The following is a 6,000-nucleotide window of genomic DNA, read 5'->3' on the forward strand; positions in this document are numbered from 1 at the left end:
TTCATCTTACTTGGCTCCGCCCCATTGCGTAATGTGACAATATTTGCTTGAATGCGCATTTGCTCCTCCCACTAATGTCGCTCCTCCAATCTAAATACTACTGGGTTCTTTTCAAGGGTTATTATTGGACGATTCATTGGTCTCTCAGTCTTGTTTCAAGGATCTGTTTTTCGTGCAATATAACATTGTAAACGATAGTATTTTGTTTTTTTCCCTATTTCATTATGGGAGAAACCCGTGATTGTCGTTTGTTTTCGGTTTTCAAAAGTTCCGGTTTCTATATTTTCAGCACACGTCACTTAACTGTCATGGATCCTCCGGTACGGTTGTGTGAAATATGTAGTTATTCCTATTTTGATGTGATCGGCCGATTTCATGGGAATTATAATGGAACTCCTGAAGTAGTGAATCGTTTTCTAAGGGAGCATTCCGTATTACCTTTAAGTGTCCAGTGTGGTAAATGTGATTCGCCTTTACATTTTCGTGAGGATAGACATGTGTGGTATTGTACCAAATCTGTAAAGGAGGGTCAACCCCAACCTTCCACATCTTCATCGTCATCTTCCGTTTAAGGTAAGAAGTGATTTAACAAAATATATATATTCAAATTTACCCCTGGTTAAAGGGGGGGTCGCAGGGGGAGGCGAAGCCCCCCCCCCCCCCCCCCCCCCGGTAGGGGTACAGGGCCCCTAGGTTAGGTTAGGTGGGTTTGTTAGGTTCTGTGGTGCCCTGAAAATTACTGTGGCCTTAAGGGGGGGTCGCAGGGGGGGCGAAGGCCCCCCCGGTAGGGGTACAGGGCCCCTAGGTTAGGTTAGGTGGGTTTGTTAGGTTCTGTGGTGCCTTGAAAATTACTGTGGCCATAAGGGGGGGTCGCAGGGGGGGCGAAGCCCCCCCCGGTAGGGGTACAGGGCCCCTAGGTTAGGTTAGGTGGGTTTGTTAGGTTCTGTGGTGCCTTGAAAATTACTGTGGCCATAAGGGGGGATCGCAGGGGGGGCGAAGCCCCCCCGGTAGGGGTACAGGGCCCCTAGGTTAGGTTAGGTGGGTTTGTTAGGTTCTGTGGTGCCCTGAAAATTACTGTGGCTTTAAGGGGGGGGTCGCTGGGGGGCCCTACCCCCTCCCCCCGGTAGGCCTAGTTAGGGGTATGGGGGAGGGGTGCTGGAACATTAATTATTCATTTATTGCAAATATCATTCAATGCCCCAACACCCTCCCCCCCCCTTCCCCCACCCAAAACCCCGGTTCCCAAAGGGTGTCCCCCATAATTGGTGGGATGAACTAGGGTATACATAGTAAATCTCTAAATCGGTTGGTTTGCAGTCAAAATAAACGTTAAATTCATTGAAACCACACTATTTCTGATGCAACAAATATATTTTTATTGCATTTTTCCAAATTTGGCTGAAACTAAAAATTTACCAAAAAAAAAAATAGAGCAAATAGAAAATATCTTATTATTCAAGTTCTATGGTTTAAACAGCGTGAAAATTTCACTAGGATAGTTTTCAGAAACTAAAAATTTTAATACAATATGTATTTTTCCTAATTATACAAACCTGAGTAATTTATCTAGGTAACTAGTCATGTTTTCTATAACCAGCCAATCAAAGAAACATTGGTTTGATTGCACCATGCGCAGGGAGTAAAAGGGCTTTTGCTCACCTCACTTCCTCATAACATTCACCTGGTCAAAGACTTCCAGGCCAGTTGAGGTGAGAACTTTGGTAAATGATTCTGGTTTGTGTGGCTAGGAAAAATGGAAATTGTATTCAAATTTGTATTTTATTCCTACGCGGATACAATCTTATGAATCACTTATGTGGGAGTCTTCCTTAGGAGGGAGGAAGTCTCTGTGAAGTTAAGAAGTATACCATTCCCCTCTAAAAGATACAATTACTATAAGTAATAGCAAGAGATTAAAGTGAATCATTAGTGAACAGTGTAGCCGGCTAGTTAGGAGACAAGGCCGTAGTTTCAATTCTAAGAATATAATTCTTTCCAGAAGTGAAGACTCCATGAACTCAAGAGGTATACCCATCCTCTCTGATACAATTAATGTACTGTACTACAGTAATACCTCGATACAAAAGTTTCTGCATACGAAATTTACATGCAGAGAAAAGAGAATCAAAGATTTTTTTTCTTCATACTGCGTAAAATGCTTCATGCTATGAAACAAGGTACAATACGAGAACCTGACCGCCTCAGAGACTGATTTTAAAATTTGCGCGCCGCCACCCGTGAACTCGCCACCATGCTCCTGCGCTCCCATTGATTATCTTCCTACTATGATGCTAGTTACCGCTATAGGATCCCGCTCTCCTATTGGTCAGTATCTGTTGTACAGTATCTCATCACGCATCTATGTATCAGCGTCCCTTGATTATTTAGTTTCGGCAGGGCTATTACTCACTTTGAACTGGTGTTGGTGATTTCGCTTTTGTGCTTTTACAAGTACAGTAGTTGTCAACTTACGACGTATGCTACTTATGACAATTCGACAAAGATTTTTTTTCAGGGGTGATGACATAACAAGTCTACTGGAAATACTACGATAATAGGACAAATATTTTCTTGGAAATAATCTATTTTCTTGTACAAAAATAAACTGATTAATCTTGGCAAATTATTATTTTCTTTTATTGATAATATATACAGTATCCTTTTTCAGTAAAAAGTACATTACGAAAACTTTTAATATGTCAAGTTCATATCATATGTTTGGTGACGTCATTTTACCGGTGGAAAGCTATCCAATGATTTCCTTCTAATAAGCTAACGATTAGTGTTAGTATTCCCATTATCAAAATATTAAGTAACGATGCAAAGTATTTTGTGGGTCTGTATTGGTTGTCCTAAGTACTACGTAGTGTAAATTTTAATCTATGCTAGTTTTACAGTCTAATCTCTATAAAAATGGACAAGGCCCCCCTCCAAAATCTCAAAACTCATAGATCTGGTACTTAACTTAGATATAGTGACAGTGGAGTCGGACATCTTGAGGTAAATCCAGAGAAAAACTAGCGAAATTCACACACAACACAAAATATGGTTAACGAACTGCGTGCTATATTAGTAGTGACGTCACTGGCGTGGGTAGGTTAGTAGTAGTACGAGGTTGAACGGCGCCTCGCTGTTCGGGGGATTTTGACAGGAGATATCTAAATGGTGCGAGGCCTCTGGTTGTGATTTATCGTGCCCCAGTATTATATCGACACCTTATACAGGTGAGCGAGCTGGGTTCAACCTGGCATTCCCATGCAATTTTTTCTCTGGTAATATATAGCAGTTATATACCTTAGAAATGGTGCTTTAGGAGCATTTCACGGGGCGACACGGGTCGGAGCCCAGAAATAGATCGATATTTATCTAAAGAAAGTACACTAATAGGGCAAATATTTTCTTAAAAATCATATATTTCCTTTTACATAATGAATGAAAATGAAAAAAATTGGCTAGTTAGTATTTTCTTTTATTTCTTGCAAGAAAAATATGGATCTACATATTTTGCAAGTCATTCTTTGTAGAGTTTACATCGCGTGTCTTGTGACGTCATATTTCTGGCGGAAGCGTGCTGGCAATCCGAATGATTTCCTTTCAGTGTATTACCGAGTAATCTTATTACAATATTCCCATCATCGAAACACTGAGTCATGGTATCAAGTGTTTTAGTGGTCTGTATTAGTGGTTATAAGAATACAGTAGTACTACTTACCGTAATTTGGAAAAGAGAGAGAGAGAGAGAGAGAGAGAGAGAGAGAGAGAGAGAGAGAGAGAGAGAGAGAGAGAGAGAGAGAGAGAGCGAGAGAGAGAGAGAGAGAGAGAGAGAGAGAGGCGAGAGAGAGAGAGAGAGAGAGAGAGAGAGAGAGAGAGAGAGAGAGAGAGAGAGATATTCCTATTAGAACTAATAATAATGTCTATAAACAAACTGTGTGGAAAATGCGATACCCTGTAACAAATTGGCACTGATGTAATATTCATTTTGTAAAGATTTTGAATGTTAAAAAATTATATAACTCAGTGTTATTCGTACTGTATGCACGCATAATTTCAGTACGGTAACGTGACGTTGAGATCAGCTGATGCCTACCAAAAGTAATTGTTGATTATTTAAATGCTCAAGAAATTGAAAAATAGAATACAAACATGCTTTAATTAACCACAATAATGACTAATGAAATATGAAGGCTTAATAATGAACAAAAAATTAAAATACTGTATGAAGCTTTTAAGATGAACTAGCTATAACCAGTGCACACACACACACAAATTGGGGGCTATGACTTATTGCCTAAAGCCATCTGCACACGCACGCACAGAGAAAGTGACAATATATTCGCATGATAACTAATAGTAATATCTATAAACGAACTGTGAAAACTGTGATAACATATTGGTGCTGATGTAATTTTCATCCTAAGGATATTTCAAATAAAGTAAGAAATTATATAAAAAATACGCCACTCATATGTGCGCTATCTGTCGATACGGTAGCGGGACCTTCAGATCAGCTGATCATAGCCAAAGGTAAACAAAATATTAAGTAATTCTTGATGTTTAAAATTTTTTCAAAATTGAAAAATGGAATACAAAAATAATTTATTAGAAAGCATATATCCTTCTAAATGAAAAAATGAATATGCAGCGAGAAAATATTGATAAAATATGACTTAGATGATTGCCGAATCATGACGCATCAAGATAAATCTACGGAAACTTCACTTTTTGAGTTTGACACATCGAAATCGACTTACATCGTGTTTCCCAGGCCCTATCTCCGTCGTAAGTTGACGACTACCTGTACTCAGATTGCGGCAAATTCGAGGAATTGTCTCGGTGACGAAGAAGGGAAGCCACCACATCTGTTAGGATCTGCTAGTTATCTTCAGTCTAGGAGAACAATGCCAATCCTATAGGCTCAAGTTGACACTAAGGCAAAAACTCATGAAAACCCAAGGTGCCGTCGAAAAGAAGCAAAGCACCACCCCTTGAACTGGCATGCCTGTATGATCTTTAGATACTTCCTTGATGACGAATGTACTGGTATATGGGAGAAAGCATCCTAGGGCTCCAGCGTGCACCAGATGACCTGTGGTCTTACTACTTGTTTGACCGAATTTGCCATCTCCTTGCCAAATGAAGTCTGTTGAACAAACATATTCCAGATATCAAAAAGTGGAGACTTCTGCAGGGAAAAACTGACTGTAAAAGCTCGTATATCCTTTAATGAAACACTTAGTCATGCAAAGATAAGGTAGCGCCTGAATCCGGATATCAGTACAGATGTTCGGATTCGTGTAAAATATAGAGACCCGCCATAGCATCTAGCAGTTGGATGGGAAGATATGATGAGCCTGCTCCTTGGTAGCTGGGCTGGGAGTTCTCTTCCATGTAGGTGACCTCAGTCTTTTGGAGGGGTGAGCAAGCGACTTGTGTTTGCGTAAGTCCTTGCAGGGGGAAACAGCACTTCGTTCAACCTGGATCACCTGTTTACGAGCCACAGATTCGTGTAGGTCGATCCCCGATACTCCCATGGGAGTTTGGTGAGGAGTACCGTGCGATACAACTAAGGGGATTTGCTAGAGGGACTGATGGAGTTCTGTTGGCTGGACAAGACATGCTGGTTGAATATGAGATGAGTAATCCAAACTCATAGGCATAGAAGGGGATCACAGCCACTAAGGGGGGTAAACATAACTCACGGACAAGAAAGGGGTTACCACTAGAGAAGACATCCAGCCAATGCTTTAGACTTCAAAATCCTATGCTAGCTGGTCGAACTTAAGGTTGAGGGAGAGCGTCATTGTCAGAGTACTGACAAACAAGACTGAGTAGAGAATCCCAGGGAGAGAATCCCAAGGAAGGAGGAATGAAGTTAAATGCACCCGTCATGAGGGATCGTGGGCCAATGGAGACGGGGATTAATAGAAGATTGCTCAAAGCTTGAGTTGCTATAATTCAAATCGTAAGCAGAGCTGAATTCAATCCCCAGAAAGAATGGGG

General features: G+C 40.7%; 1 protein-coding gene across 1 annotated transcript in view; it reads right to left on the reverse strand.

Moving 5' to 3' along the window:
- The window catches only part of LOC137655767 (unconventional myosin-XIX-like), a 291,069-nt gene that overhangs the window by 211,311 nt on the left and 73,758 nt on the right, over positions 1–6,000 (reverse strand). The gene's annotated exons all lie outside the window — the stretch shown is intronic.

This window comes from Palaemon carinicauda, chromosome 16, assembly GCF_036898095.1.
Source record: "Palaemon carinicauda isolate YSFRI2023 chromosome 16, ASM3689809v2, whole genome shotgun sequence".
NCBI lineage: Eukaryota > Metazoa > Arthropoda > Malacostraca > Decapoda > Palaemonidae > Palaemon > Palaemon carinicauda.